This window comes from Diabrotica virgifera, chromosome 5 (assembly GCF_917563875.1).
Source record: "Diabrotica virgifera virgifera chromosome 5, PGI_DIABVI_V3a".
Lineage (NCBI taxonomy): Eukaryota > Metazoa > Arthropoda > Insecta > Coleoptera > Chrysomelidae > Diabrotica > Diabrotica virgifera.
In genome coordinates, this window is record NC_065447.1 from 160,441,046 (window position 1) to 160,466,182 (window position 25,137).

Consider the following 25,137-nt stretch of genomic DNA (forward strand, 5'->3'; position numbering starts at 1 on the left):
GGAATACTTTTGCTTGGCACGAAGGCTATTCCAATAAGCGGGTTCGACTGTAATAGTATATTAATTTATGCTGAAAAAGTATTTATTACAAATCTAAACTATCTTTGAACTTTTAAAATAATAAGGAACATAACGGTTTTGATTTTCTCTCATTATGATAATTAGGTATTATAATAATTTCCAGGTATTAGGGAAAGATTAAAATCATTAAATACTTATTAACATGCTTACCCATTACCAATGTTTCTTTATTGAATATGTATTGGATTTTTCATTTTGATTGTATTCATTGTATTTTATGTCCCATTATGATAATAAGCCCTCTATCTTTAATCTTAATCTTTATGTGCCCATTAACATGTTAGTTATCAATGTTTCCTTATTGGGTATATATTTGCTTTTTCGTTTTGATTTTATTCATTGTATTTTTTGTGTCAGTGGTGATAAGTTGTTTTTATTTTTAAATATACTTTGTTAAGAGACATGGAGTAGGTGTTAAGTGAAAAAGGTAAACGAAAATTTTGTTATAACAATTTCCTCTTCATCGAAGATCGAAATGTCGACACAAAAGTATATTGGAAGTGCGATCTCAGTCGAAAATATAAGTGCCGCGCTCGTGTAATAATCGTGGATGAAGTGTCTTCATCTAACAACGACCATAACCACAATGCCGACGCTGCAAGATTAGAAGCAACAAAAGTTATGCAGAGAATAAGAGAAGATGCAGAAAACACGAGGGATTCTCCGCAATACATTCTATCCCAAGCTTCTACAAACATAGGATAGGAGCAGCTCTTGCAGCCAAATTACCTTGCGTTGGAAATATGAAGCGAACCATTAGGAAAGTAAGACAAAAAGTAAGTTGCACCAGCCAATCCAAGCAGAAGAGAGTATCTCATTTTACCAAATGAATTTAAAACGAGTGAGGCTGGAGAAACTTTTCTCTTGTTTGACTCAGGACCTATACCTAATAGAATCCTGATTTTTTTCACTCGGCGCAACATTACTCTATTGGCACAGTCACAATATTTGTATGCCGACGGCACTTTCAAAGTAGTTCCAACGCTCTTTGAACAACTTTATACAATTCATGGACTAAAGGACAATGTGGCCATTCCTCTGGTATTCTCTTTATTGCCGAATAAGACAGAACAGACTTATATTACATTATTACAAGAAATAAAATTTTTTTTGCCTGCTGCTGCAACACCAATTACTATCATAACTGATTTTGAATTGGCGATGATAAATGCTGTACAACAAGAGTTACCAGATACTGTACATAGAGGATGCTTTTTTCATTTTTGTCAATGCATCTTTCGCCATATCCAGTCCAACGGTTTAAAAAGGGAATATGAGCAGAATCCACAGACAGATTTAACTTTAAAAATGCTTCCAGCCTTGGCATTTCTTCCTACAAATGATGTGGTTAACGCTTTTGATCATCTCTGCGACCAGAACATTTTCCCACCAGAGTTTCAGGCAGTCCTGGATTATTTCGAAGATACTTGGATTGGCCGACCACAACGCAGAGGATATCAACGACGTCAACCACTGTTTGCCCATGCCATGTGCAATTGTTACGATGGAGTACGGGATGGACTTCCTAAAAAAAATAATTTTATCGAAGGTTGGCATCGCGGATTTCAAATGCAAATAAGTGCGGACCATCCAAGCATTTGGAAATTTATTTCCGCTCTAAAACGTGAACAAAGTTTAAATGAACTAAAAATTGAACAATACATAAGTGGCGAACAACCTCAAGTGGGTCATAGGAGATATAGAGACACTGCTGATAGGTTATTGCATTTAATTAACAATTGTCAACCACAAATTAACATCTGTGATTATATACGTGGAATTTCACATAATTTGTCATATTAAGAGTATCTTTCTTATGTAAGTACCTACATATTAATATTTTTCATTATTGTGAATAAATATTTTAGATATATACTTCTCTTTTTTATTTTATTTTATTTTATTTTACTCGAGTAATTTGTATTTCGAGCAATTTTCATGTCGAGCAATTGATTTTCGAGCAATTGCATTCGAGCAATTGACCTAGAACCTATAATTTTAGTTAGTCATAATATCAGTTGTTATTATTTTTCATTTATCTCTTGAACGATTCCGCCAAATAAGCAACTTTTCATTGTACATACCTCCATCTTCGATATGAACCTGACGTAGTGCCGGCATTTAATTTTAATCTGTTTTGTCGCTAATCCAATGTGTGCTACAGTTGAGTCCGCGAATCTTTACCCGTGCTTCATCATTTAAAGCATACGAAATAAGATGATAAGTGGGAAATTGAAATTTACTAAACGCAACAGCAAGTGACAGTAAGTGACTTGCTGTTGCGTTTAGTAAATTTCAATTTCCGACTTATCATCGACTTATTTCGTATGCTTTAAATGATGACGCACGGGTAAAGATTCGCGGACTCAACTGTACATGCTATGTGTTAAGTTTTGTCATTACCCAAAATTTAATAAATATTACGACATTTTCAAGGACCTTCCTGATTTGATGAAGTAGGTCTACAACGTATTGTATATTTTTTATTACACGACATCCTCTTCTAGTTTTTGTCAAAGTTTTTTAAACTTTTTCTCGTTTTACTATGGCGTTTTTTGGCTTATTTCATATGCACCTGATGATGCTCTTGGAGCGAAAGTATACTTCGGCATGATTTAATAAATTGAGTGCTCGATATCTGTTTTTTATTTCCGTATAATTTATTAAATTTTGACTAGAAAGAGAAAAAAATTGGAGAGGATACTAAAAGAAGATAAGAAAAATCTACAGGAAGAACAGAAATGCATTAGGTATGAGCAAGTGGTAGAAATGGGCCAAAAAAGCTATAAAATCAGAAAACTACCTGCTCAGGAATTAATGAAATACAGATTCAAAAATTGTTGCAAATATTGTTTGAGATAAATTAAATAAAATGAAGAAATATATTGATATTGATAATAACTTATTATTAATAAAAATGCACAAACCATAGAACAAGTTATCTGTCGAATACGACATACAGAAAGATCCACTAAGAAAAGAGTTTAACAATTTTTTATTATAAATATTCAAAAAGAAGAATATTTTAATAATATTAAGATACATTTGAAAAATACGTTGTTCGTGAAACTTGACGTTACTTACCTCCGTGACTTAACTCAGGAGTCACCACTGCCGGTCCTAAGCCCGGATAAGGGAGGAAGGTTGGGCAGTGGGCTGACAACCCACTCCCGGAAAAAACACACTATTACGAAACCTGAACATTTGCCTCGGAATACAGGACTATGCATTTGGAAATTGGAATGTGAGGACGCTAAATATTCCAGGAGCTCAAACCGCACTTCTGCAAGAACTAAAAAGATATTAGCTCATGGTTATTGCTCTTGATGGCTCAAGATGGCTGGGAAAATGTGTCAGGGACACTAAAACGCACGCAATTCTATATAGTGGGAAGGAAGAAGGAAGTAAATAATGTGGAGTTGAATTTGTGGTGGATAATGATTTTAAGTAAAAAATCATAGACTTTTAGGCAGTCAGTGAAAGGATATGCAAGTTGAGAATTTGCACCCACTTCTTCCACCTAACAATGATAAACATTCACTGCCCAACAGAAGAACAAGAGCAACATACACAGGAAAGCTTCTACCAACAACTGGAGATAGTATGTGATAATGCGCCAAGAAATGACATCAACATTATAATGGATGATATGAATGCTAAAATAGGCAAGGAACCGCAGTTCTATGGCATAATAAGAAAACACTCACTGCATAATGAAACAAGCGAGAATTGGGAGTTTTTGATAAATTTTCCCACCAGTAAAAACATGGTTATAAATTCCACATGCTTCCCACATAAAGACATACATAAAATGATATGTTCTCACATCTCCGATGTGAGAACACGACGAGGAGCATGCTGTGGATCAGACCATCTTTTACTACAAAAAACGAAAGACAACAAAGAACAAACAAACTGGACCTGGAACAGCTGAAGATCCAGGAATATAAAGAGAAGTACGAACAAGAAGTCGCAAATGAGTTAAGGACGCTAGAACTGCACTCCATAGAGGGCACATGGAGTAATATGAAAGGAATGGGGAACAAGAAAAAGGAGAGAAGAGGAGCATGGTTTGAGGTGACGCGTGCAGACAAGCAATAGAGGAAAGAAATGAGGCACACAAAATGCACATAAGAAGAACACGGGAAAACGAACATTATTTGAAGTCGAAAGACGGAAAGCAGACAAGATATTATGTAGAAAGAAAAAAAGAGCCTATGAAAATAGACAAATAGAAAAAATGGAAGAAAATTTCAAAAACAACGAAATTAGAGGGGCATACGAATACCTAAAAAGATAAAAAGTGGGTATAAACCTCAAACAAGTCTATGTAAAGATGAACGTGGGCAAATAATCATTGAATAACACAAGTAGACATGGAAGATGAAATGGGTCGAACTACGTAGAAGAGAATGAAGTAGATAATGGAGTAGAAGCTCCAACTATAGAGGAAGTTCTCGAAGCTATTAAGGCCCAGAAAAACAATAAAGCTTTGGGAGTTGACGAAATAACAACAGAACTGTATAAGGTAGGTGGCGACCACCTAGCAAGTCACATCCACGCGCTCATCAAAGACATATGGCAAGAAGAGAAAATACCCGACGACTGGAAGAAAAGTATAGTATGTACGATCTATAAAAAAGGAGACAAACTCCAGTGCAAAAACTACCGTGGAATTTCTCTACTATATACAGCATATAAAGTCCTCACCTATATTATAAACCAGCCGCTCCAACCACTAGCAGAAAATATTATTGGAGAGTATCAGACGGTATTCCGACGGGGAAGATCGACACTGGATCAAATATCTACTGTCAAACAGATCTTGAGCAAATCATGGGAACACGATATTGATGCTCACAACGTGTTTGTAGACTTCAAACAGGCATACGACTCAGTAAAAAGGAACAAACTATACCTACTATATATTAGCTGAATTGGCAATACCACACAAGCTAATAAGACTCATTAACCTTTAACTACACGCGCTGGCGTATTTTCTACGCCAGATATAGGAATTCTACTGCAAATATATTTAAAAATTTAATTTTTGACCTTGTTTATCTCTCTAACCTCTCACTGGAATGTGCTTTGCAATTTGGTTTTAGTTTCGTCATAATCGGCGTTCGGGGAAGATCGTAATTTAAAGTTTATTATTTGTTGTTTCCGGTGATGGACAATATACGTCACGATTATATTAATATAAGTCGTAATATAAGTACATATTTCAATGTTTTTTTAGTCATTATGGCACAAAATATATTTTTCTTTATAAACAATACTTTTTCTCCTGTAAAAAATCACATTTCAAAAAATTTTTTATTAGTAATTTTATTTATCATGGAATCCAGTTATTCCATGATTCCAGTTAAAAATCCCAATTGGCTTACTGAGAAGGAACTCCAAGTATTCACTGATGCCGAATAAGGATTAAACAAACAACTAAGTGTATTTTTTCAAAACAAAAAACAATCCGCTGTTTTAAGTGTATTTTCTTGTGGCGTATAAAGTACGCCACGCGTGTAGTTATGTTATAACTTGATACGCGGGTAGTTAAAGGTTAAAGCCACAATGGATGAAACTCAGGCATGTGTACGAATACAAAACCACCGGACAGACTTTTTCAAAATTTCGAAGGTACTAAAGCAGGGAGATGGGCTGGCCCCAACATTGTTTAACCTGGCACTGGAGTATGCAGTTAGGCAAATGCAAACTGGACGAGGAAACCTAATGACCAACCGAACGGTTCAGCTGGCAGCTTATGCCGATGATATTAATATTATGAGTAGAACATCAACAGGAGCACAGGAAACATACGCAGAGTTAAAAACACAAAAAAATGCTAGGTCCAGAAATTAACACAGAAAAAACAAAAATAGTGACTCAGACGAGAAGAAATATTACATACCTGGGAGTAGAAATATATGTCGACGGATCAGAAGATGGAGAAATACGGAAGAGAATAACGTAGGTAAACAGAGCTTATTTTGCCCTCTCCTATATATTTCGGTCTAAAAGTGTCCACCGAAATATAAAGATGAGAATCTATAAAACTTTAATTCGACCAATAACATGCTATGGCAGTGAAGCCTGAGTCCTGAAAGAAACATCCAAAAACAAACTTGACACATTCGAAAGGAAAGTACTGAGGAGAATACTAGGACCTGTGAGGGAAAACGGAATCTTCAAAAGTCGATACAACAACGAACTTTATCAACTTTATAAGGAAGCACCCCTGTCAGACTTCATTAGAATACAAAGATTGCAATGGGCCGGACATGTGATAAGAATGGGAGAGGATAGGCTACCAAAATGAGCACTGAATGCTAAAATGCAGGGAAAAAAACCAGTTGGAAAGCCAAGAAAACGCTGGGAAGACACAGTAAACAGCGACGCAAAACTTTTAGGAGTCCGTGAGTGGAGAAGAGCAGCCACAGACAAGCAAGAGTGGAGGCAAAAAATAAAGGAGGCCAAGGCTCAATTTGGGCTGTAGTGCTGTAGAAGAAGAAGTTGTCCATGAAACATTAACTTCGTGGTTATATCGATATTTCAACTCTCTGATTACTATTGGGAGCTTAATTAAATATAACTGATTTTGGCTTAAATCCTTCTTCTTCTTTTACCTCTTTATTAGCAATTCTGCTTGCTCATTGGCGGATCGATACCTCTATTAAATGTTGTCACTCCATATTTTACGGGGTCGTCCAATACTTCTTTTGAAAATTATAGCTTTATATCTATTTTGACCACACGGGGTCCCTCTTTTTTTATGTGATTATATGTGGGTGGAGTCCATTTTTCTATTTTTTTGGCCATCTATTTTCCGGCATTCACTGAAGGTGTCCGTACCAGTTGAGTCTTTTGGCTTCGGTTGTGGCTATTTTATAAATTTATAAATTATTATAAATTTAAAACAAAAATGTATACCATTTTTATTCAGTTGCAATGCGAAGGCAAAACAATCTTATTTTTCAGTTAGAACAGGGAGCGCAGTCCAGCACTCTGAATCGACGATTTTCGACTCTTATTGGAGTCATCATCGGAGAGGAGTAGGCCTGCTGCTCTCGGCTCGAAGTGACCAAACCCTGAAAGTTAATCCCCGCATTGCAACTGACATGTATGGAGTAGGTGACTAGCGTCAACTGGCAACTGAAAGGCAAAGTTTTCAATCCTAATAGCAACATTAATAATATTGAAAAGTATTAAAAATATTACTAAAACTTTACCGTTTTATTATAAATTTATATACCGGATGGTGAATTAGAACACGGGCCATAGGAAACTCAATGTAAAATTCTAAACTGTTGAATTCCTGCTTCCCTAATTATTTTACATCAAAACTCATAGGGAACTATTTGTAGAGAATTGAAATCTGTATTGAAAACAACTATTAATATTGTTCTACGAACAATAATTATTAAAAATTTTGTAAAAATATAATACAATTCTCAGAGAAATACGCCAAAGTTACGCCACACAGTGCAATAATGTGTATAAGATTGCATTTGGTGACAATGAGTTTTTTATATTAACAATTTGAACTGTCAATGCCTTTATTTATTTTATCATTTATTGTTTAAAACACAATAAAGTTGATCAGATACCCTCAGTTAAGGAGAAAATATTAATAATAAAGATATTTTCTTCAGTCAATAGTGTGCTCACTGTCAGTTAAATAGTAACATGCCCACACATACCTACTGCGGTAAATACATTATATTTTTCAAAATTTTGGAATGTGTTTAAATCGTAGAACAATTTTAACTTCTGTTTTTAATACAGATTTCAATCCTCTACAAATAACTTCTGATGACTTTTAATGTAACATAATTAGGGAAGCAGGAATTCAACAGTTTAAAATTTTACATTGAGTTTCCTATGGCAGTTTTCCGATTCACCACCCTGTATATTATAAATATTATAAATTTATCTATTTATCATAATTTCCCAACTTTAGATGTATTGCAGGAGTTTGACAACTGCAATTTAAGAATTTTATAAAATTTGACTCCGGCAAGTGTAAACTGCCGTGCTAAGCCCAAAGGCGGTAACTGATTTTTTATCGAAAATGAGATTGTTGTATTTCTACGTAGATTATAGGTATTTAGAATATTTTTACCAAGTCCTTATAGTTGTAGAACTATTATAATGGGTATCTAGAATATATTTAAAAAGTCTTTGGAGTTGTTGAAGCATTATAATATAATGAAACCTATCTAGAAATACAAAAATGTAATTTTCGATAAAAAATCAGTTACCGCCTTTGGGCCTTAGCACGACAGTAAAGGTAGCAAACTATCAATATAATGTAAATTTATAGGATTCTATTCATAATTTTCCACCTCAACTAGTTTCATCTCTTTTTATAACACAACGTATTATGTTTCCGCCATTTCCGTAATTTTGTTATTAGAGCACTCATCACTTTATTTCAAAACGATGGGACTGAAAAACTAACATAAGGAAAATATCTAGAGGCGACTGTAAATGTTTAGGAGCCATATTTAACAAACATACGTGTGTGTGTGTGTTTATGTTTTATTGGCACTGGTTTAAGCAACCAACTGGCCAGTTAACAAACATACAAAAAGTGCAACAACAGAATAAATTCTGTTAGATTTTTAGTTTGTAAGGGACAAAGGCATTCAAAAAACTTAATCCATGGATTAAACGGTTTTCGTGTCAATTAATGTCTATCAGAACCAGAGCTATTTAAAAAGACTACATAATTAAATACGATCACAATAATTCTGGTGCAAAATAGTTTCACTCATTTGTGAGAAAATGTTCGAACTGTGGGACACACTGTAAAGCGGTTGCATTATTAAATTTATTTAGATTAGCCTTCTAGAGTAAACATTGCCTGGTCTATTAGATAGCGAGCGCGGGGTGTCAAAGAGTTGGCCATGACAAGGCTGCCACAACACAAGCGAGAAAGCATCTGAATGTTAGGTGGGGGGAAAACAGTCGCTGCGCTTGCTTTGCTTTGGTTTGCTTGGCTGCTTGACCTCACGAAGACTCGACGTGAAGAGAGACTCGATATGGATATGAAAATAATTCTATTTATAGTCTGGTTATATTGTTCCCGAGTTGGGAAAAAAGCCGTAATTAAAAATATTAAACAATGAAACAAATAATATCAAAAATAAAATAAAATTGAAATTCAATTTTAAAATTTTATCCAAAACCTTAGATTAGCTTGCAACTTAACATAGTAGATGATGAACCAGGATCCCGCGTACCAAAAAAAAGTTGATTAATAGCAAGCTGACAATTTGTTAATAGCTTAACGGTGTCTAGTCGGATAAACTTTGATATATAAGAACACTGGAACAGGGGAAGTTTTAATTATGAAACAGGTTAAAAATTTGGAACGTCAGACTACGAAAACGTTCCATGTATTTTGTCGGACAGAACTTCCAGTTGATTTGTTTCCATTTCATTAAACTCTCATGCAAAGATCAGACTGGTATTTATCACCAACTGGGCATTTTAATGAGTTGAACACGAAGAACATGTCAAATGACATAAATCATGTAGGTTGGTAATATCAGTCTGCTTTTTGCATGAGAGTTTAATGAAAGGGTAACAAATCAATTGGGTGTTCAAATTTTTAAACTGTTCCATGATTAACACTTCCCCTACTCCAGTGTTCCCGTACATCAAAGTTTGTCCAACTAGACACCGTTAAGCTATTAACAAATTTTCAGCTTGCTATTAATCAACTTTTTTTAGTACGCGGGATCCAGGACTATAAAGCAAGCCTGTTATATTAGATACATAATATACAAAGTTTTCTATTCTCTAAACTCTAAAGTTTCTAAACTCTTTTTCATGAGAGCCTCTATTGCATAAGGCTTCTTATTTTAAAGACCCAATGAGACCCATGTAGTACATAAGTCTTACTGAAATTTTCGCTCATAATATTATGGAAATAAACAACACGTTTTCACCAATAAACATACGTACTACTGGCAGCAAGCCCTTCTTCTCCACTGGGCACACTGGGCACGTGCCCAGGGCCCCGCGATCGGTTGGGGCCCCCTAGTCTTTACTCGATTACTAAATGATAACCGAATCGGTTATCTAAGTACGGAAAAAAATTACGTGAAATATAAAAAATATATTGTATGTATTTTAGGTACTAGTATGAGTTGGCGAAGGATAAATTTGATTAGGTTCGAATCGTCCGCCAAAGAAAAATACCCGGAATCTGATTATAACGACCTATTTCAAAGAACCAGACGAAGAAGCTAACGTATTTACAAAGAGGGGACAGCATTAGATACATAGGTCCAACTGAATGGAAAAGATTGGTTTAGAGTAGAAACCTTTAAACGTTCATCTAAAACAGCAATTACGTTCGTCAGATAAGATCCATTAGTCAACGCTTTGGATTATTTTTTTGCTTGAAAACTAAATTTCGAAGGGTTGGGAGAAAGTTGCAAAGAATTTGCTTAAATATATTCAGGCCCCCGCTACCATATGTGCAAAGTGTTCAACGCACACGGGCACCATCCTTTAGGGGCGCCAAAACCGGGGTTAAAAATTGCAAAAAAAAACGAAAAAAAAAACAAAAATTAATTTTAAAATAGGATTAGGATAAAATAAAATAGGAAATAGGATAAATTAAATAGGATTAAAGATAAACACAAACGAAATTTTATTATCTAGTACTAGTATATCAACCAGTTACTGCCGATTCCCATTTGCGAGAACATATCAGAAGTCAGGCATTTTAATTTATTTTGTTATGATTTTATTCTGCTTGTCTCATTTTGATATTTTTATTTTAGTATTTTAGTCTACAAATAATAGTCCACTTACTCACGGTTTTTGCTGTGAATTTTAAAGAACCGCTATACGGAGAGGGAAAATGGGGAAATTCTCACCCTAACAAGGTCCAAAATTAAAAAAAAAAAATTGAAACATAAAAATATGTTATCCGACATGAAAGTTAAACCACAGACAGACAGATTCAAGCCAATAAACATGCTAATTAGGAAAATTAAGGGAACTTAATGCATTAACTTATTATTTATGTCTTTTAGGGCCGGCTGTTCGAACGCTAATCAACAATGATCACTATCAAATATTTAATTACTGTCACAACTGTCAATGTCAACTTTGGTTTTGTTGCTGAAAACGTAATTGATTATAATTATGAGATTAGATAATCAATTAACATAACAATTATTAACATAATTGATTAACTAACTTCATAATTGTAATCAATAATTATGTTTTCAGCAACCCTATCAAAGTTGACATTGACAGTTGTGACAGTAATTAAATATTTGATAATGATCATTTTTAATTGGCGTTCGAACAACCGGCCCTTAGTAGTTTGAGTTTACATCTTTTTTATGTCTTTCGATTGGTGTTTAATTGAAAGTTCACCCCTAAGGAAAATTTCCCCGCCCAAGGCATAAGTCTAGATCTGCCACTGATTCTCGGGAGTAAAAAAACATACGTTCAAAATAAGTCCGAAATTGGATAAATTGACTAACTATAAGCAACTTTTGTTCTATAGACATTTTCACTAATTCAATACTTTTCGAGTTATTAATCTTGATCTTAATCTTGAATAAATTCCTTTTTTTCCAAATAACTTAAAAATTATTAGCGATACCAAAAATCTCAAGTATGTAGTAAAAATTTTCAAGCAGTAAAAAGTAAGGTTTTACTTTTCTGAATATTTTGGATATTTTGTTTTGCTGTAAGACAAAAATTGATTATGGCTTTTCAAAATTTGCATACACTCGTGATTAGTGACTAGTTCAAGCCCTTTTAACTGCAGCTTTTCAAAAATAAGCACTTTAATATCAATGAAACTTCAGATCATATAAACAATACATAAGTAAAGTAACTTGTGGCGAAGCGGTAACGATTAATTTCATTTGGATGCTAATTAGGTGGTAATTTTCACGATTTTTTTACCAAAAAAAGGGACCAACATTATTTTGAGCGTAACCTACTTACTTTTGATATTAAAAAAAATCAAAAATATAGCTTCTTTTAAAAACTTATTTCACATTGGAATATTCGATTTGTAATTTGACGAATAAGAACCACCTTTTCATTAGCTTCAACTAACTCTGCTTCTACTGGGTCTGCAGACTTCATTAATATACAGTCGGAAAAATGAAAGAATACCCATGAACGATCACATCAATAATTTATTTTGTATTTGCTCTCTTTTTCTATAAATAACAAACGTTTGTTATAGAAAAAGACAGCAGATACAAAATAAGTGATTGATGTGATCGTTCATGGGTATTTTTTCATTTTTCCGACTGTAGGTAAACCATTTTTGTATTACTTTGTACTTACACCATTTTTTTTCACTTTCAACATACTTACTCGCAAATAACTAGAAAAGTATTATTGACTTAGTGAAAAAACTTTATAAGTAGAAAAAGAGTGAAAAGTTGTTCAAAGTTAGTCATTTTATCCAATTCCGGACTTTTTTGGACGTATCTTTTTTCACATCCGAGAAGGGTGAAGATAAAAAAATATCGCCTTTTTCCTTGACACGTTAGCTAAGCTATGTGTATGCCAAATGTCATGTCAATCCAACCGGTCCTTAAAAACTCGGAGGTTTTACAATATTTTACCTTGAGTGAATGGACTATAAATATGATTTCTAAAGTTCAGTTTTTTGGTTTATTTCAAGCACCTACCTACCTTTAAAAAATAAATAAAAAACAACCCAAAATGCCTTAAGTGGCGCCAAAATCCTTTTTGCACACAGGCGCCAGTAACCCTTACGGGGGCCCTGAATATATTATGAAGACGTAAACGAGAAAAAGTTAGAAATGGAATGTCTGCATTTAACAGAATACTTGAAAATTAATCAAAGTAAAAATGAAGGAACTGAGAGTATTCTGGAAAAGTTATATTTTCGAATGTTCCTAGAAATAGCACAGAGAAACTTTTTAATCATGATGGTAACGAATTTTAGTGGGGAACGCTCCTTCTCCAAAAAATGAATTGAGAAAGTATAATGCTTCAACAGAGATTAAACAGTTTGTTGCTAATTTTGATAGAATGTGACATGCTCGAAAACATAGATTTTGAAGATATGATTAACGATTTTGCTCAACCGAAATCTAGAAAGGTGTCACTTCAATCAGCATACATAGGTACTTAAAAGGACAAATCGTGTATTAATTATTTATATGGGAAATAAATAAAATAAATAAATAAATAAATAGATAAATAAAAAGAAATAAATCGTGTATGTTAATGACTTTTTGTGTATAAAATTATTTTAATTATCTATTCATAATACATAGTACCTGTTACGTTAAAGGAATAAAAATAAAGTTAAAACTTTGCATACATTATCTTCAACGTTCTTGTATCTTCATGTTATCTTCAATCTATGTTATTTTTCTATTCTGACAAAATAGAGCTTTATTATAAGGGGCCCCATTTTACTAATGTGCCCAAGGCCTCTAATATATGAAAGACGGCCCTGACTGGCATAATAACTAAGATCAGTAATTAATAATATACCAAGTAGGATAAATAATTAAACGCAATCCTGATACCAGAGACTGGGGAGAAGATTGAAACAGTTTACATTCAAAACAGTAACAGGAACATACTAGTAAAATATAAATATCTACGAACAAATTTTATAAACAATATGTTTTGGGAAAGGCCAGACGGGAGTAGGTCTTTAGGACGGCCTAGAAGAAGGTGGAAAGATACAATCAGAGAAGATGCAATCGCGTCGGAGGAAAGTCGTATGACGAAATAGTACATTTGAGGATTAGAAACGGAAGATACGGCAGAAACAAACAGAATTTTCAAAAAATCAGAAATGAGAACTTTGAGATCAATGGCTGGTAAAAATTACGAGATGGCATAACAAATGATGAAATAAGAGATCTCTGTAACATCCATAGAATATCATCAAACGCGAAAGACAGAGACAACGGGAGTGGAATCAGCTAGAGAAATAGAGATAGAGAGGTGGCTGTCAAGACTACGAAGAGGACCTGAGACTTAAAATTGGACAATAATAGGCCCAAAGCCTAATGTAAGAAGAGAAAGAAGTCTATATTTGAAAGGTATAATCTTCTACATCTTCTTCTTTGAGTACCGTGACCAAATTTTAGGCATGGGTAGCTTGCATAACAGTTTGCCGATGTCATTCGCGATCTTTCGCAGCATGTAACTATTAATCTGCTGACGTGCTGACGTCCAGTCCATTGACTAAACTTTCTGATCCATAAATATGTCCTACCAATTCCTCTTTTTCCTTCGATCCTTCCGATGAGTATTAACTGCTGTATCCAGTATGCGCTATATCTCATTATATGCCCCAGATATTAAGTTTTCTCTTTTATCACCTTTGCCTTGACCTATTCTGTTTAAAACTTACCTGTTTGAAGCGCGTTGAACCTAGGATATTTTGAGCATTCTACAATATGACCGCACCTAGAAGGCTTCTAATTTGTTCATCACATTAACATTTATGATCCGAGTTTCACATCAATATAACAATACAGGCAGTGCCGTATTAATTAATAGGCAAAGTAGGCTGTTACCTAGGGGCCTCGGCCCCAAAGGGTGCCTCGCAGGGCCCAAAACGAAAAAATAATAATTAGAATTAAATAGAAACTATAAATGTTGAAAAATTCTATCGAGCAATACCTTAAGAGTGATGGTGGACGTATAAAACTACATTAGAATGCATACTTTTGTTCACATATAAAGTCCATGTTGTAAGAATTAATCGCTAATGAATGCCCTTTGGTAATAGGAACAGTATTACGGATGGAAATAAGAAAAACGATTCGAGAGTGGAGTAGGAGAACGCAAGAAAAGGCAGGAGAAAAAAAAGATCCTTAAGCAAGATCGAAAACAGAACCAAAACTTACTTAAATTCAGTTTCACACGGAAATCCATAGCTAGTGAAGATGCAACCAATAAAAGTGCACGTGATGAAATAGAAATAACTGAGTGGAACATAGCTTCCGTAACTGAAGAAGATGAAAGAACATGTAACGATAGTTCTATTCCAGTTTAAGAAGTTAAAGAACCAGAAACCGAAACAATGCCGAAACTAACTTAGAAATTGAAGTTGAAGATAAATAATTGGGTCCTAAATTCAGAAAACGACATAGGATTCCGGAATACAATAACTGAAGAAGTACGGATATTTTGGATCGGGAAAGGTCCTCAGAATGTAAAAATCTTGACGAAAGTTTTTTAGCATCAAAAAGAAATTTTGAAGGCATCACAAGTCTTTTACAAAATCAATCGTTTTTCGAAAATATATCAGTGAAACAATAATTCAAAGAGATTGGCTAACGTATTTTCCCTCAAATGGAATATCGTATTTTGGGTTTATTCAGACCGTGTAGGTACAACTTTTTTTAGCCTCTAGCCACCGTTGGGAAGTTATGATTAAATGCTCAAATGAAACTCTACTATAAATATCTGCAATTATAAGCGATCTCATTCGCCACGATCTAGTACTTAAAAGAACAAGCAGCACAAGATGGACTGCAAGGGTACATGCAACAAGACCTTTGTCTAAAGGTTACAACGCTTTCGAATCTTTTGCTGAAGACACTAATCAGAAAGCTGAAACAGTTCATGAGGCTGTGTTTTTTGAAAGAAATGTAAAGAAAAGAAACATTCATAATGCATGAGTTTTGGGCAATAATTTTAGAACGCGTCTACGCTGTCAGTAAATCATTACAGAGAGAAGAGAAGAGATTGTACTTCAAACTGCAGTTCAACTTCTAAATTCACTTTTGTAGTTCTTAATCCCAAAGACATAGTTTTGCTTACTACGAGCAGAAGACCTGCGATCTACAATACTCTGAATATTCCTACGCGAGTAAACGAAAACCAGCAAGAAAACTACATTTTGATGATGCTAATTCCAATGGAAGTTTTTCTACAGGGTGGACAAAACTTAAAGGTTGAAACGAATCCGCCAATGTTCGATAAGCTAATTACTGAGCAGAGTCGTCCGGTTAACAGTGTACGGGTCAATGAACTCAGTATTTGGTTTTTTGGGTTTTTACAAAATTAAGTGATACTCTAATAAATGAGTGTGCTGGGTAAAACTACATGAAAACTATCCTGATGACATTGAATCTGAACTTGAAGATGAACTAGAGCAGTTCAAAATTTTTTTAGCCCAGATTTAAGACGTGCAGGGAAAACTATTTCTGCTACACAGTCATGTTGGATTATTTCGCAACAGGTGAACGGACATGTTTAAAAATGGTAAAAATTGTTAGAAACGGAGAAAGCCTAGGTTTCTTAAGGGGCCTCATAACTTGGGTTGCCTAGGCCTAGGGGACTCAATATTCTTAAGCCGGGACTAAATACAGGATACATAAAACAATTTAGTAACTTGATTCTTAGTTATAAGTTCAGTTGATAATTGCACAGTATAGGTCACGTTTCATAATATCTTCATTCAATCTTATACATAATTAGAAACAAATCATGAATTTTCCTGGGCTATTTAAGGTACAAAAATTATACTAATTACACACAACTGGTTTGTAGATTGTTGTTTTAAGTTTGTAGCAGGTATCGCACCAATTATGAACTTTTGGCCGCGGAATTAAGAACAACCGATCGAACGATGATTCGTACTGTTCGGTACTCACTCGCACGGTCTTTGACCGGCTTCTGCGGCTCGGTATCCTCTTAACAATCAATAAACTCTTGTGAATGTTTTTATTGTCCGGTAATCAGAGGGCATTGATTGTATCGGGATATTATTGGAGATTAGTTCGAATTTATTTCACAACGCGATTAATTATTTTATCGAGAGGTTTTATAGTTTTTTTATTGTAGGACGGAAGATAAGAAATATATTATATAAAAACTTAGTTGTAACTTCCTGATATTTAACTTTTACAGTTACGTAAACTGTATTATATTTATAACATTCCCATTAATATGAGCTCTTCTGATTCGTTTTCGCAGGTTTTTTTTGTTCTCTGTTGCCTTGCTTGTGCTTGACAGGTTGTTGTGTGATTTCGCCCGATTGTCGATTAAGCTCCATTCTTTGTTATTTCTATTTTGGTTCTCCAGTTAAGTATCTTCATTCTATTGATATCTTCTCTGACCTGATCTCATCTTCACTTTGATCTCCTTCTAAGACTTTTGTTTTTAAGTTTCCACTTTAATATTTTCTATATTAAAATATCTTCTTCTCAGCTTGCCATGCCCGAACCATTCCAACCTTTGACTATAGCTTGATTGATTCAATGTCTTGATTTTTTTTGGTCCAAGGATTCTTCTAAGGATCTTACTTTCTATTATTCTATTCTTAATTTCTCTTCATATCTCCTTTCTAATTCATATTTTCTCATCTGCTGGGCTAATTCCTCCATATAATGACTACAGATCACCAAGTAGAGAGACGGAAAAAGCATTTTCAGGAGATGGTAGGCACGCCCAGGGTTAAGCAGATGAAATTGTTGAAAATCCGTAGAATATAAACTTGCATATATCTTGCGAGGCCTCTTCCAAAACAGAGATAATCAGCTATCAAATCTTTAAGAAATAATAAAGTCTCCGGGAATCGCTAACATTGATGCCCAAATACTTAAAACTGATCCGCATCTAACTGCTGAACTTTTGCCCCCTATTATCCGAGAGGTATGTGAAACAAACCTAGTTCCAGCGGGTTGGAAAAAGGTAATAATATTACCGTAATTTCATTAAGCTTCCAAAAAAGGGCAGCCTCGCACTCTGCAGAAATTGGAGAGGAATAACCTTGCTTACCGCCATAAATAAAATGTTCACGACCATCGTACTTAAAAGACTAACAAACAATGTTGAATTTCGAGCTAACCAAGCAGGTTTTATACCAGAATCCTACTGCATAGACCAAATTAATACTGTGAGGGTAATAATGGAACAATCAGTTGAATGGAACACACCCCTATACATGGTTGTTTTTTTACTGCTATGTGGAGAATTTTGTGGACGTTAACAGAATCCACGTGAAATTAGAACAAGAAATAAGTGATTCACAGATGGGTTTTAGAAAGGTTCTAGGAACTAGAGAAGCATTATTCGGAGTCAATGTTCTGACACAACGATGTCTGGATATGAACCAGGACATATATGCTTGCTTCATAGATTTTAAAAAAGCTTTTGACAGAGTTCAACATGAAAAGCTTTTAATTATTCTTAAGACCAAAAACATAGATAGTAGAGATCTACAAATTATATCGTATCTGTATCAAAATCAGAAAGCAAGAGTAAGAGTCGAAGGAGAACTGAAGAGAAAGTAAGTATACTTAGAGGAGTTCGACAAGGGTGCATACTTTCACCACTCTTATTCAACGTCTACAGTGAAGTGATATTTCAAGAAGCTTTATTGGATATTTTGGAAGGTATTTTGGTCAACGCAAATAGCATTAATAATATTAGATATGCGGACGATACGGTTATATTTGCAAGTGACATGGAAGATTTACACTACATTATACAACATGTATACAATGCATGTGAAAGGTACGGACTACTGCAAATGGATCTCAAGAAAACGAAATCAATGATATTCTCAAAAAAAACCACAAAATGTAGATAATCTGATCATCAATAATACAACGATCGAAAGAGTGACAACATATAAATATTTAGGAACGTGGCTAACCAAAGATGGAGATCAAACAAAAGAAATCAGATCTAGAATAGAAATGGCAAGAAGCACGTTCATAAAATTGAAGAACTTACTTAGCAACCGTAACCTTAATCTAGAGATCCGCACAAGAATGCTACGGTTTTACGTTTTTTCTACTTTACTATACGTCATGAAAGCGTGGACAATAAAACAGTCTGAAATCAAAAAATTAAACTCCTTTGAGATGTGGTGCTACAGGAGAATCCACCGAATATCGTGGACTGGAAAAGTAACTAATATAGAGATGTTACAAAGAATGAAGAAAGAATGTGAAGTCATAAAAACTGTTAAAATTAGAAAGATTCAATATCTGGGTCATATAATGAGGGGCGAGAAGTACGTATTACTTAGGTTAATTATGCAAGGGAAGATACAAGGGAAGAGAAACCCAGGACGACGCAAAGTATCCTGGCTAAGAAATTTGGGAGAGTGGTTCGGTTGCAGCTCATTAGAATTATTCAGAAGTGCGGCCAATAAAATTAAAATAGCGATGATGATTTCCAACCTCCGATAGTTCCACCTCCGATAGGGGAAGGAACATGAAGAAGAAGGAAAATTTTAGAGTAAAGAGAGGCAGCGTGGCACACAATGGGACCAACAGTGACGAATTTAACGTACTTACTGGAGTCAGACAGGAATGCGTGCTTTATCCGTTTCTTTTTAACACAGTTATAGATTATGTTCTCTCCAAACTTGACTCCGGCACAAGAGGGATGCAATGGACGATAACCACATGCTTAAGCGATCTCGATTTCTAGACGATCGCCTAACCTAAGCGATCTAGGAGGTCTAGCCGAGGCTATCTACCTATTAGGACAAGGGTTCGAAGACGTAGCTGACCAATTGGAAACACTTTCCTACTTTTCACTGAAGCCAATAAAATATATTTGAAAATTAATATTAGTAAAACCAAGTCCATGAGAATGAATGCAATGAACAAAACGCTATTTACTATCGACAACCTGCAGATTAAAAATGTGGAAAACTTTACATATCTTGGAAGTGTCAGAATAATATAACATAATACATAGTGTCCCGAAAAAATTGGTCATAAATTATACTACAGATTCTGGGGTCAATAATAGGTTGATTGACCTCACTTACCTATATAAAATAGTGCACACACAAAAAGTTACAGCCCTTTGAAATTACAAAATAAAAATCGATTTTTTTTTCATATATCGAAAACTCTTGAGATTTTTTATTGAAAATGGACATGTGGCATTCTTATGGCAGGATCATCTTAAAAACAACAGTGAAATTTGTACACCCCATAAAAATTTTATGAGGTTTTGTTCCCTTAAACCCCCCAAACTTTTGTGTACGTTCCAATTGAATTATTATTGTGGTACCATTAGTTAAACACAATATTTTTAAAACATTTTTTCGATAAGCCAGTTTTTATCGAGATGCGGCTTCTTTTTTAATATGTTTACATACAAATTTTATGGGGGTTTCGTTCCTTTAAGCCCCCCAAATGTTTGTGTACGTTTCAATTAAACTTTTATTGTGGTACCATTAGTTAAACACAGTGTTTTTATAACTGTTTTGCCTGTTGGTATTTTTTCATATTATAAAAATGTCAATTATAAATTTTTCATATTACCAGGTCTCTATAATCGTACTTAAACATAATATACAAATATGTGGTGGATTTGACAAATATTAAAAATATCTCGATAAAAACTGGCTTTTTGACGTACTAACGAGGCAAAAAAGTTTTAAAAACAGTATGTTTAACTAATAGTACAACACTAATAATTTAATAGGAACATATACACAAAAGTTTAGGGGGGTTTAAGAGAACAAAACCCCCATAAAATTTTTATGGTGTGCTCAAATTTCATTATAATTTTTTTCAAGATGCTCCTACCATAAGAATGCCACGTGTCCATTTTCAGTAAAAAATCTCTAATAGTTTTCGATATATTGAAAAAAATTTATTTTCATTTTGTAACTTCAACGGGCTGTAACTTTTTTTATGTGCACATTTGTACTAAGGTAAGTATATGAATAATAAATAATTATAAAGGTAAGTATACTAATGAATAATAAAGGTAATTATACTAAGTCATAAATTATACCACTGAAACTGTGGTATAATTTATGAGCAATCTTTTCGGGACACCCTGTATAACAGAAAACGAAGGTACAGAAGACGAGGATAGGATACGAAAAGCTCAAAAAGCATTCAGCATGCTCAATCCTGTTTGGAGATCTGGTCAGTATACTACAAGGACAAAGAACCGAATATTCCAGTATTCCATATAGTAAAAGATGAATACTCTAAAAATATAAAATATTAAATTGCCCTATTTTACCTGTAGCGATTTAATCGAAAAAACTGCCATTTTTAACCCTTATTTTTTTATAACTATTATATGCCTCCGAACTGTGACGGACATTTTTTATTTATAATGTATTCGGTATATAGTATTCAAAAAACCTATTTGTAACCTGTCTCGGTCAGTGTCCCGATAAAAAACTTATCTCCCTGGTCTAAAACTCAAAAATCCTTTTTATATTAATACTTGCACCTTGAACTTTTGTTGTCTCCCAGTCTCTCCAATTGCCGCGTAAGAGATCAAATATCTTTATTTAGCTATTCTCATGATAATTGCCGATGATATCAAGTTGATTTGACGCAAATCGTTTGATACTGTCACAAGGTTATACGTATTGCCAGGTCAAGTGAATGGTTGTGTTGTGAACTGTTCTATACAGAGGGCATCGTTCTTTTTTTCGAGCAATTGGGTCACGTAAATTTTTCGTAATTATCTGTTTCAGTAAGATCAACAAATTAGTTTATTGAGGTAACAAAAGGTCATCAAGTAGGTGAGGAAATTGTGTGTAGGAGAGTAATTAGGGTATACCTATTTGTAAATCTACAGTATGGTCATACTCGAGTCATCGAGATATCTAAAGAATTATAGGTAGATGTTATGGATTTGATAATTGATGTTATGTTACGTCATAAGAAAAATGTCCGTAAACCCAAAAACTTAATGTGGAGTTTAAAGAAAATGCGGAAGAAATTGGCTAGCCGTCAACGTAGATAAAACCGTAACGTAGGTAAAAGCCCTAATACAAGCAAGGAACCAACGAGACTTGCAGAATTTGACAATAGACGACGCTAACATAGAAGTAGTAAATCAGCTCACATACCCAGGTGTACAGGTAACTGAGGATGGCAGTAGTGCTGCCCAAAATCGATCTTGGTCTGGTTCTTGCATTTTCGCAAGACCAAGACCAAGACCAAGACCAAGACCGCCTAATTTTAGCAAGACCAAGACCAAGACTGACCGTGCAAGATTTGAGCAAGAACAAGACTGTTAGGACCGAATGTCGTTTTAGGGAGTATGGTAGTTCGGGTATATGCTTAGATGCATAGAGGCTCTATGAGACGCAATAAAATATGTAACAAAAATTTGGAAAATTGGACTTACGCGCATTGCGAACAATACCATAAACATACATAGCCAATCAAAATATCCATTAAAAGAAAACTTGGCACATTCGATACGTACTCAGAGGTCATAAAACTACAATGTAAGAATAAAACATTTTAAACATTCTTCCCAGCACACGATTTTTTCGCTCTGAAATAATTGTCCAGATTTTAATAATAATAGGCGCCACAATAGCCGCCGTCTAATCGTTTATGTATAAGAAATACAAGAATAAAAAACCGCTAAACGCCGTAAAAATGAGTGACGCATAAAATATTCCAGCTACAAAATATCTGATATGAATGTTACGTGGCGCGAAAATGGATTTTCATTTGATGCAAAACAAAATTTTAGTTTTAGTTTAAAATATTTTTCCATAATATTTGCTAAATTTGAAGTAAACGCGCCACAAAAGAGTAACTTTGATACAGTTTGAATTTTGAAACTCTTTTGTGGCGCATTTACTTCAAATTTAGCAAATATTATGGAAAAATATTTTAAACTAAAACTAAAATTTTGTTTTGCATCAAATGAAAATCCATTTTCGCGCCACGTAACATTCATATCAGATATTTTGTAGCTGGAATATTTTATGCGCCACTCATTTTTACGGCATTTAGCGGTTTTTTATTCTTGTATCATGAGTTTTTCAAAGGTATTTACAAATTAAATGTATGAAGTTGAATGCAATGTTCCTCTATTACACGTCAAGCTTTATAAATTGTCACCTTTGTTGCATTATCTGCCAAATGATCTAGTGTCCATCGAATGTATACTAGATTTTTTTCTATTCGAAATAGATTGAAAAAAAAATATCTTGAGATGGCCGGTAAATGAAGTCGGATTGCCCGTTGCCAGATCAAATTTAGCGTCGTAACCACTACAACTACATAAACCATTTGGGGAATAATCGTTAATTGGATTATACTTTTGTATCTTAATAACTTCTAAACGGCTTAACCGATTTTGATCAGTAAACATGAGTTTGAAACGTATTAACCAGTAGTATCTGATGGAGCTAAGGTCAAGTATGATAACTGAAGCTATTACAGGAATTATTGAGCTTTCGAAACCGTTGTTCCCACAGGAAATAGATTTTATCATATTTATGAAGCCTATAACCTAAAAATTCGAATTTTCCCGGATATGAGGTATACATCGTTAGATTCGTCTTGAGTCCTTCTACAAATGCCAAGTTATTGGAGCAATTCGTACGTTGAAATGTTAAGTAATTGTCGAAAAACCAAAATTTTCAAAGTTTAGTTTTTCAGTTTTTCGGCTATACTGAGCCGTGTATATGTCTGATCCTGACGGCTTAGACACCATTTGAAAGCTTAAGTCAACACTATTGATTTGATGTATTTGCAGTTCTCCTGCCTCTTCGTGATCCGAATATATATACCCCCAAAAATATGCCGTTTTGTACTTACCAAGTCCTATAGCTGGCTTATGGGTCGTCAAAAGTAACAAACTACACCGGTTCTAAATCGGCCCTGACCCCTCTTTAAACACAGAGAAAAATATCAAATCGGTTTAACTTTCAAACACACATACATACATATCCACAAACATTTTCCCTTTTTTAAATAAAAATTGAGTCACATTCAACCGCAAAGGTTGGACAAATTTTTAAACTTTTTGGGAGTTTTGGTGACGAGAACGAAAAAGAGTCCCTAAATAAGAAGGGCCGTAAAATCTACACCCTTGGACCAAAATCGATGGTTGACATATAAATGGGTGAGTCTTTTCTGAACTTTAAGATGGGAGTTGGCCCAATTTTCAATTCAGTCAGATTTAGAAAATCGAAAATTTTGTGTATATATAGTGTCACGTGTAGGGTGGTGTGGGTGTGCGCCACTGGCGAGAACTGCCGTTCTCTGGTAATGTTCAAAATTAGACATGCGTTGGAAAGGTAATGATCAGTACTGTTAGAAGCCGCAAAAGTCGGACTTAAATTTTCGAAGTTTTTGGGAGTTTTGGGGACCAGAACGAAAAACAGACCCTAAATAGGAAGGGCCGTAAAATCGACACCCGTGGACCAAAATGGATGGTTGACATATGAATGGGTGAGTCTTTTTTTAAACTTGAAGATGGGAGTTGGCAAAATTTTCAATTCAGTCAGATTTAGAAAATTGAAAATTTCGTATATATAAGTGTCGCGTGTAGGGGGGTGTATTTCTGCGCCACTGGCGAGAACTACCGTTACCTGGTAATCTTTCCGATATAAAACTAACAGCTTCGATAACTAATAAATCGAAAACTATTAATTTTATCAAAAAAATGTATAATGAACATTTTTTGCTTATAATTAATATTTTTACCAGCATTTGTGGTCAAAATATAAAAAAAAAATTCCACCCTCGAGATGAGATGGCAACCACCCCATGGTAAAAGCGTCTTTCGGCATCATATAGATTTTGATCCTTGGACTATCCACTACTTATTGTCAAATTTTTAAGCAAATCGATCCATTCTGTAAAAATTGCGAAGTGAAAAATTTCAGTTCCTGGACTAATTCTACATTTGGAGCTCTATAACTTCTGAACGGCTTATCTGATGTTGATCACTAAACATGAATTTGAAACGTATTGACAAGTAGTATCTGATGCATCCAAGATCGAGTATGATAACTGAACGTATTACAGGAATTATTGAGCTTGAAAAACCGTTTTTTCCCATAAGAAATAGATTTGATCATACTTATGAAGCCTATAACTTAAAAATTCGAATATTCCCAGATATAAGGTATACACTGTTAGACGTGTCCTGAGTCCTTCTACAAACGCTCAGTTATTGGCGAAATTCGTAGGTTGAAATTTTGAGTAATTGTCGAAAAACCAAAATTTTCAAAGTTTAATTTTTCAGTTTTTTGGCTATGGTGAGCACTGCGTATGTCTCAGCTTGATCGCTTAAACGCCATTTGAA